Raw genomic sequence first — 10,849 nt, forward strand, 5'->3', positions numbered from 1 at the left:
GTACGTACAGTGTGCCCCCCCCCCCCAATTCGTGAGTGGAAGGGCCACACACAGCGGAAAATATCTTCAAGTAGTGTTACTTCCCTAATAATAATAATAATAATAATAATAGAGCAAAACAAATCAAGACACTGTCATTCTAAGAATAAGTTGAAATTTTACTATTTTATCAGATCTGATATAGTAATAATATCAAATAAATTCCAAATAACTCCCAGAAAAGAAAGTGACAGGGGATTTGTGAAAATATCCCTGTCATTGAATCTAACGTTCATTCAGTAATTACGGGATAAAAATGCAATTTGCTAGTCTTTAATTGAATTTTTTTGTACTCGATTTAGTTTTACCTCTAGAAGTGTACTTTTTGCTGTTGTCTGTGCAATTGTTTTCGTTCATCTCAAGTGAGATAAAAATAATAAGCCTAATCCGGAAATATATAAAATAACGATTGCTTTGAACTGATTTAAAATATTTCACTCTTTTTATTTTTTTCCTCTACATTTCAAAACTTCCCAATCTAAATGTATTTAATTCAATTTAATTTAATTTAAACAAAAAAATCGTCAATTTAGATATTGAGGGGAGAGTTTAAAATCATTGTCAATTGCATTTTAGGTTTCACTCCTCACTACCCCCTACATCCCTCTTTGAAAGTTAAAATGTCACTCCTATATTTTTATACTTAAATTTGAAAGTGTACTACATTCAATTGTTTATACATCCCATTCATTTGTTTCACATTTCTTGTTTTCTGTCGTCACCTGGAAACCTGGATTGTTGTTCTTGTTGATTAGAGCTGAAGAGAATAAAACTACATAGGCTATTGTTGATTACAGCTTATTTCATGTAGTAACACAAACTAACATTAAGGAATATTAGGATTGTGTATTATAAACCTATTCTTTAAAAATTTAAAACAGAATAGAACATAATAAAAGCCGAAGTTTGGATTTACGTTATTTATGTATGGTTTTGATACTATGGCAATGCTATGTAGAGGAGTTACGAGATAGATTGTATTACTGTCTACTATTAGCCAACAATGGAGCACATTTTGAACATTTAAGTTAGTAAATTTAAATTAAATTTAGGATGAGGGGGTGAAACATAAAATGCATTTAACTGGTTTTAAACTTCCCCCTCAGCATTTTTGTTTAAATCAAATTTAATTGAAATAAATAGTTATTTAGATTGAGAAGTTTTGAAAAGAAAGCCCTTATACATTTATATCCTGCGTTTATTTTGAATGAGAGCTTCCTGTACTTGTTTGTATATAGCCATGAGATCATCATCACGGAGTGAATTTCATCATCAAAGCATAGATAGACGGAAGTTGGCCATGTCGTTATTGACATTGGGTATTGTTCTTTTGTTTTGTCAACAAATGAATGCAGCCGTATATTAAAAACAAGAAATAAATGTTATTACAATCAAAATGTTATTAATTACTTTTTTAATATTCCTTAAAGGCGAAATCAATGTACAAAGGAACATTAGAAATTCATTTCTAAAGCTTACTTCGCACAGGAGTTTTAATTGAGGAGCAGTATCGTTGCGATGTTGATCATTGAATTTCTAGTCAATTGGCCACAGTTCCAGGTACTTCCTCTATGAAACCTTCTCAGAACTGTTAACAGATAAATTCAGTATTTTTTGTTCACGTGACAAAATAAGACATTTTTTAAAAACACACATAAGTAAAAAAAATAAAATACTAACTGCGGAACTCAGATTTTCGAAAGTACCACAAATATAAAATCAGTAAAAGTGTCTGTCTTTGGTTAGACTCTGCAAACAAACCTATGACGTCGTGAACATAAAAACAAATGTCTGAAGCTACCATTCAAAATTAGGCATGGGTTATATTAGACGTACTTACGAAAATTTAAGTTGTGAGATAATTATTAATGTAAGCTCATTCCCAATTATTCTGTGGAAATAGATACCGTTACTAGTGAACAGTTGAATATCTGTCACTGGCACTGATTTTAGTATGTTAATGTTAAACTTATAAAAATAAGAAAAAACTTAAGACGTACGGGAAGATCAATACTAACTAAATTAAAGTGAGAAAGTTCTCATTATTTCTGTCCCCCGTTCAACAAGTGAACCGCGATTAATTTTGTGGCGCTCAAATGTGGCCCTTCCACTCCCCAGGGACTCTGATCCCTGGCGTAGTGTTACTGACATCCCAGCGGGTCTGGGTGACAGCTAGAGCCCATATGTGATTCTGTGCCCGGAAGCAGTCGCTTGGCGTAGCAGGGGACAAATACGCGTGCAGATTCCAACTTTGATAACTGTTTCACTTCCATAACAAAATAATCTTTTTGTTGAAAATACAGTAGTATGAAAATTACATTCAATTATCATCAGAGTTTCTTGAAGTTGTATGAAATATATTTGGTTTTGAACTTATATTTTCTAGTATTGTGGGATTTAATCGATTAATCGATCAATTTCTATTGTAAGATTAATCGATCAAAAATATTTAATCGAATAATCGAGTCGATTAAAATTAATCGGTTGTACTTGATATTAATTATTATTTTGTTAATGCAAACTCAGAGTAAAAATTCCGACAATATTCGTCTCTCAGAAATTGCTTGGTTCAAACACGATAATACCGTTATTTTGTAACTGCAAAGCAGGTAGCATAGGGCAAATCTTTGCACAAACACTTCAGAAAAAGATTAAGATATGAGGACAGTGACTTGGTCTACCTCTATTGAAGTTGAAACACAATTCGAAACCCTTATTGAGTTTGTCAGTTCGTCTTCCTGGCATATGAAAAAGTCATATTTTTTGGGTCACTTTCTGTGTATTTACATAAGACCACTATCACATTAAAACACATAATTTCAAGTCCTAGATAAGTTAGAGAAAATTGTGACTAATATCACGGGACTTGGAATTATTTCTACTTTTAAAACCGTCAGAAAACAACTTCGAAATTAACAGTTCCATATTAAAATCACAATGAGTTAAATAAAATCATAATGTAACAATGTACCGAGACTTTAGTTGTTAACCTAACCTGTACAATGTTGACTTTGTGCAGTGCACGCCGTTCTTCTTGAAGTAATGGAATACCTCTGCTTGTCAGCCTGTGACTGCTTCCGGAATTATTTTTTGTGCTGAACTGTAGAAGGCTAAAAAGTAGAAAAACAAAAAACACTTGTGATGTACTAACACTGCTTTAGATTTTTTTGTTGTGCTCAAGAGTGAATGACAACGGCCATGTCGTTACCTATATCACGTTTTAATGTAATAGACAGAAATTAATTTCTAATAATGCTACCAAAAATGACGAAGGAGCTATTCATTTACATGAAATTCACTATACTTTATATACGTTCCATAATAATTAGTCACTTCCAGTCATTATGTCTTAAAAGATATTCCAGCAGCTATTTCGGTTTAAATTCAGGGGGAAACTAAATTGGATTTTGGATTTTGGGTGACATTTTTTATTTTTTATTTTATCTTTCCAATACATTATTTGATTTTCTCCCTTTAAAATTGTATATCACACACGAATTCCTGAAATTATATCCGTTTTAATTCTTATTTTTTCTGAGAATTTATATACAAGCTTATCGCTCATTATTCATAAATTTACGAATTTTGGGCGGGAAACTATTTCATTTTTTATTTTTACAATTTATTCTTTCATTTTTCCCTTTAAAATGGTGTATCACATATGATTATAATAAAGTTCTATCAATGTTGTTTTTCCGAGGAGTGGGCATTGTATATGTATATATGCCTTATTTTAATACATATTTTCCGTAAGTGTAGTTTTCCATACGGAAGGAATCTTTCCTCACCTTCTGTTTAATCCAGAAAGTCGAAATTTTCAGGAATTCTTTATTTGTATCTTTTACATCTACTGGAACAATGTTTTTGTAGTCTGTTACATTTTTGGAGAAGTTACAGGGAGCAATGTACTGAAAATCGTTGAAAAAATATACGAATGGGGAAAAAATTATCTCTCAATAAGGAAATAAAGTAAAGAAAAACTATTGTTTCAACATAAAGTAAAATTATTTGTTCATTAGCTGTAAAAAATTCAGCTGTCTATATTAAAAAATGTTCGAGAAAAAATTCCTTATGTGAAACATAATTTAACCTTGTCAAGATAGGCAATTCCCTTTCTCTTAAATTGTTAGTTCAAGGCTAAATTTATATTAAAATTTTCTCCTCCTTTTTTGTCTAAAATGAATCTGATTATAGAGATTGTCACAGCTCTGATCAAGAGTAGATCCTGTTCTCCAAGAAGATGGACAAAAATAAGCAATGTTCTAGATCTCAGCTTTTCCGAGATGCCAGTATGCAAAAATGCTTCGAGTTGTGACGTAACTTTCGGTCATTATGGAACATTACTTGATAATGTACTCACTGTTACTTATTAAGAGGTTATACCATATTGTCAAGATAGCAGTAATCAGCTATAACGTAATCTGCAAGCAGAATAGCACTAGAAACAAGGATTGCCGGAAGTACTGTCATAATTCCGCGAATGTTTGTACCATGATATCTAAGAATCTATGAGAGCTAGGTCACTACTCTTCCAGACAACTTATAGGCCTACTGACTTTCTTTAGAAAAAACACGTCCTAGAAATTATCGATCGTCATTTTTAACAATCTGTGTAAACAGCTAATTTATTGTGGTCTCAGCCTGCCGGATTTAAAGTAAGCCGTATCCATGGAAACGGCTGAGACTCACATCAGCACTGAAAGCTTTCTCCATCTCTTGTTTTTTTGATCCTGTCTTTCATTGGAAGGAATTTGTGGACGTGACCAACAGAACGTACCAAAGCGAAAGGCGCATTATTTTGTTCCTTTATATAGAACGCGGAATGTGCTGTGCTGAGAATTAAGATGCCCGAGGATTTCTCCCCTGAAATACTTGCTCGTTAACAAAATATCCACCTGATGCAATGTATTTTCCGTCAAGATTTTGTTTTATTTCTCCTACGCTTGTAGAATTCCATGCTCTTGTTTCTGAACTCAAATGCCCCACTGCCTTCGTTGTTACAACTGAGTAGAGTGATACACGATGCACAGTAGTAGAAGGCGGTTTCTTCAGTGATGGATGGTACGGAACTTTTCATTACTTTGTAACCGGAGTGGGTTTAGCCTATTTGATTGTATTCTTTTTAGATATGTCTTTTTTCTCGTACAAGTTTTGTTAGCCTTAGCACTTTCAATTCTACAGAAAATTACATATATTTTTCCCTCTAAGCTCTTAAATTTTTTGTAATCCTTTTCTTTATTGGCATAATAAGCTAAAAAGAAATCACATTTCTTTTGGTGCTCAAAATTGTCTTTATATTAAATTTTTAACTTTTTACCTACGCATCAATTTCTCACTCACGCTTCCTTTTCTTTCTTCTTGGGATAAAATAAAATATTTCATGTTCAAGTATTATTGTCAATACAGAGTGGCGTAAATATCTAGTAGATTTTGATAAGAACTTCAGCAATTTCACGAATGTTCTACAATTTCTCTGAAATCGTCTTGTAGCATGTTTGCTCTTGTAGCATGTTTGCTTGTAGCACGTCATAGATTTGATGTTTTAGTTTACTAACACCAAATATGTTCGTTTTGTAAACCCGGATCAAACAAGTCTAGGGCTGCCAAATCAGTTGTACTTAACGTCAAAACCTTCGGACAATTTTATCTATAGTTAAGTTTGGAAATACTAATCTTAGTTGCATCCTTACAGCAATAAACAACATTAATTTTTCCATCAGAATTGATGAGATTATAACCATCCTTTACAATAAAAAGACAAAAAGTATGTTTACCAATGTACCATTCATATCTTTAAGCAATACAAAGAGCCACATTAATTGTAGCTGCGTTTGAGTGACACAGCATCGCCTTTCGGAAGCACTGTTAAGTGACTGTATGTGAAACGCCACTTTAACTATAAGCGTCGATATCTTCATGTGAGTATGGATGCATAAGCATTTTAAATTTTACAGAACATAGAGGATCAGTGTTGATTGTTATGTGCCAATTGTCAAAATCCACACAAAAAATTACTTAAAAAATTTAGTGGTCGAAGTTAAAGATAAGTAACGATACAGTTACCTTGATCTATCGTAGTTATAAAATAAGACTGTGAATCTATATCTTATCTGCCTTTCCAGGTATTTTTTTTTTTTGTTATCAGTTTCCTTAAAATAAGGTAATTACGTCGTATCGTCGAACTCAGAACCCTCCCTCCACGAATTCGTATTTACGGCCGAACCGGGCTGGACCCGCGGGCCACACTTTGTCTTTCCGAGAGTCACGTGACAGAGGAGGAATTCGATGACGACGTGAAGTCTATTGGTATTATATCTCCATCCATCACTGACTGATATCGCTCACGTTACTGGGGACTGGAACGCAGCGCATCTGCTTCACTGCCAGACGAATCTCCCTCCGTGATTTGCGATCTTCAATTATTTGTGTCTCTGTGTCAAGGTTCAACTTTTCATCACGGCCTCTTCGAACGCAGAAGCATTCTGTCATACAATTATTATTAGTATAATATAATTCTGTCAATTTTTTTTCTTTTATGCATTTTTTTTTCAGTCTCTCGCGATGCTCCAATGATAAAATGTTACTTTCGAAACGTTGGAATAATTGACGACTCACAATATATTGGTTTGAGCGATCATTACCTTTTATTTTCTTTGAAATTCAATTGTTTAGTTTACTTACAATTCAATTGCGAGTTTTATCCTCAAGTATAAATATCGTTTCAACTTTTATTAATGCTGTATAATATTTGTTTTAGACATTTTCTTGAATATTTAAGTTATAATTTATCATTTACTCATTTAATTTACAAAATTCCCATTATGGAACATTTTAAAACTGTGTACACAAACATTCAAACTTAACTTTAAAATTGAAAGTTAACTTTTGTACGCATGTTAGTTATCATATTTTTACAGTAATAATATGACTATTCTGTATGAAGTGGTTCTGCAGTAGTGTTTCTAAAACTGGGGTACGCGAAACTATTGTGAAGAGTATGTTGCAGTTCCTTTCTCCTCTCTGAAACATGAATTTAAATTTTCACAATATGCATTGCTTTAAACTGTGTTCACTTTTAATTTTTCTAATTAACTATTTTGTTTGACGTGCAAAAAAAATGCAATTGTTTGATGAGGAAAAGAATTGAGAGACACTGCTATGCTCTATAGTGGATAGATGAATTGTTAAAATGAGGAGCTTATCTTCAAAACGATCCTTGCCCATTGCAGTAACTTTGTGTGAAATCACGAAAAACGTTTTAGGTTTAAAATTTCTTATCAGCTAGGCAAGAGACAATATGAAGCCAAAGAGTGTGGGTGCATTTAGAATCAAATGGGAGCACGAGACTCTTTGGTTGCAAAGCTGGAACTAATATTTTGTCGCAGTTTTGCTATGGACAAGAGTCAGTTTGATTCCAAGTCACTTTCAACGCAAGATTTTAGTGGTATAATGAGCGTTCTGAAGCCAAACCGTGACAGTTGTAAGTATAGTTATAATTGAAGAACGCATGGACACAGAAAGCTCACTTTCGTTATCGGGTGGACAAGATACGTTTTGAAAATGAGCTCCTCAGATGTTTTATTTTCTATGTAGCTGTAAGATTTAAAAGTGTTGCAGTTCCTGTTTCTAATTTAGTGTACATGCATTGTTTTCATTAATTAGTAACTTAAACCCAAACAGCTCCATCTAATTCAGTGCGTAAGAGAGCAAACTAATTAATAAAGCGTATAAATGTTTCTAAATTACTTTCTTCGCTGGAGAACCTGGTTCTCATCTCAATTACGACACATTGAACTTTCTTAAAAAAAGACTCATATGCAAGTTTATTTATTATTATTATTTTTATTATTATTATTATTATTATTATTATTATTATTATCATCATCATCATCATCATCATTATTTATTGCCCATACAACAAACCTATTCCGTTGCAAACAGAGTAATATTATCTTATTATTCTTGTTACAATATTCTCTCTTCTGGTGAAATTTCTAAATACGTTATTTTAATTCTTATAGATTCCGAGCTATTTATTTCTTTGTACCCGCTACATAGCCAGTATATTTAAAAATACCTGCTTCCTTTTTTACATCTTTTTTACTAAGGAACAGATATTTTATTCTTTTTATCTAATTATTTATGTTATTACTTTAGATTGTATTTGGCTGTAATTATTTGATCTGTTGTTTCTTGTTTTACTGGTTTAGTTTCTTTTGAATTGGATTTATTATTATTTTTTCTTTGTTGTACTAGTTTAGTTGTTTATACTGTTAATGTATTATCTACATTTAATATACGGGATGCCCCAAAAGTCATTGTCCATTATTGAACTTTGATTATATTTATATTCTCCCCATGGATTTCAAATTACCCGCCATTCACTTTCACCTGACAACTAGTCATACTAATGTAAGCGCTAGAGTGCATTGCTGTACAATCAATCAATTAGTTGCCATTAACGTATCATTTTACCATTCGATCAGTGTTTTTTGGCTACTTTGTATATGAAAGTAGAATTAAGATAATATATTAAGTGTATATTAGGTTTATTATTTATAACCGTTATAGGTGATATTTTTTTTAGGGTCACTAAAAATAATTGCTTCAGAGATTGCCAAAAACACACTCCACGTAAGGGGATCCTTGTTGAAAAAGTGGTTTTCAAATCTTCACAAATTTAGTTTTATTTAAGTAAAATATTTATACTGACTTACCAAATTTCGGAAATATATTTTTTAAATAGAAACGAATCTGCGAAAATTATAAATATCTTGGAGTAATAATTGCCAAATATGGGAAATAAGATCATCAAATCAAAAGAAAAATAACAATGGAAAAATCAGCAATATCAACCTTAAATATCATTCTCTGGGACAGAAGTATTACCGAAGAAAATAAATAAAAAATTTTTCGAGCAACAATAAGAAGCATAGCAACATATGAAACAGAAACTTGGCAGCTGAAACATCAAACAATTTCTAAATTATTAGCTATGGAAATGGACTTTTGAGAAGGTCGGCTTTAATGTAAAAAAGAGACAAAATAAGATACAACATAATAAAATCTAAAATGGGAGTAAAAAATTCAATACTTGATTATGTACAACATAAGCAATTTCAATGGTACGGTTATGTAAAAGGATGAGTAAAGAACGATTACCAAAAAAAGTGTTGGAATGGTTGCCGCACGAAGGATTGAAGAGGGGGAGACCTAATACTACATGGATTCATGGAATTAAAACAACAATGAGGGAAAGAAGATCGGAGAAGGACAGCGGGTTAACAGAGAAGATTGGAGAGAATGTTTAAAATTAAACTGCAGTAGAATATGGGGCAGTGGAAGATGTGCACACATTGTTAAACCAGTTTTAGATAGAGAAGAATCTCTTTTCAGAATAAAACTAAAAAATGTCCTTGAAACCATGCCATGATAATATATTAATTGCTCAGCATATAAAACTTACTGAACAAAGAGAGTTCAAACTTCACCAACGAGATAATGAAATGCATGTCTATAGAACCATGCGAGGATGAGCTAATAACCAGCAAAAATATGTCCATGAAACTATGCCGTGATTAGATACTAGACAGCATATGAAACATATTGAGCCAATAAATAATTAAACATATGTCTATGACACCATGTTCTATGTTCCATAGTCGTATACTGCAAAATTACTGGAATTATAATCTCCTCCATTCTTTACCCATCGGCATAACTCAGGGACTAGCGTATTTTCTGCTGATACTGGGCCTCGCACGGGTATGTGTTCGATTCTAACTTGAGCTGATTAACTAGTGCGTTTTCCCCAAGGTTTTTCTCAACTGTAAAACGAAATTCAGATATCCCATAGCGAAATATCGGCCCCATTTTGCCAAATATCATCTCGCTTTCACGAATTCCATCGACGATTTAATAACTTAGTAGTTGATACAGCGTCGTAAATAACCGACTGTGTATTTTTAGTGCCTACTCTTACGCTGAGCATAATTTTGAAGAAATATAAAACGGAAAGCATGTTTTGTTAGCCGGTAATCTACTTCTTTATTTCCAAGGTTTCGTAACCTTTTGAATTCTGTGTAGATTCAAAATATACATAACGTCGTCAGTTTGTAACATTTATTTTCAATCACTCTGTATATATCTTTATTTTCTTCTCTATAATTTCAGTTACTAACTTCGAACTTTGATACTCCCTCCCCCCAAGATTTCTCCTAATTGTTACGTACGTTTTTAAAACTGAAGAGAATGAACTTTCATATTCTACATCTCCATGTCACTGAATGAGATGGAGCTGCTACGTGCTATGAGTGTTTTTGTGACAGGCTGCCGTTGTCAATGTTGTTTTAAAAGGCCGAGGAAAAAGCGAGAATTTAGTCTGAAAATCTTAAATATATGTTTTTAAGATTCTCTTAAGCAAGACTCGCCATTGTACTACCATTCATTGCCATGTTATTCATAGTCATGTCATTGTTTAGAAGACCAGTTGAAATAGCACGCAATTCATCCTTTTCAGTCAACGCCTTCTAGATCAGAGTCCATCCGTATTATGAGAGTTTTCATTCTTTTGTACACTGGCGTTAATTAGAAATCCTAGTACACTGGGCTGCAAAAGAAATCTCGAGTCGAAGTCATCGATTTGAAATATTCTCGTGTTACGAGGACTTCACTCAGGAAACAATACAATATTAAAGTAACTGGCCGTATATATCGAGTGTAATAATGACAGCATCTATGGATAATAAGGAAGGCTATGGAATACCATATAAACTGCAGTTTCACTATTTCCGTGTAGTATTCTTATTAA

The sequence above is a fragment of the Periplaneta americana genome, chromosome 7 (assembly GCF_040183065.1).
Source record: "Periplaneta americana isolate PAMFEO1 chromosome 7, P.americana_PAMFEO1_priV1, whole genome shotgun sequence".
Taxonomy (NCBI): Eukaryota; Metazoa; Arthropoda; class Insecta; order Blattodea; family Blattidae; genus Periplaneta; species Periplaneta americana.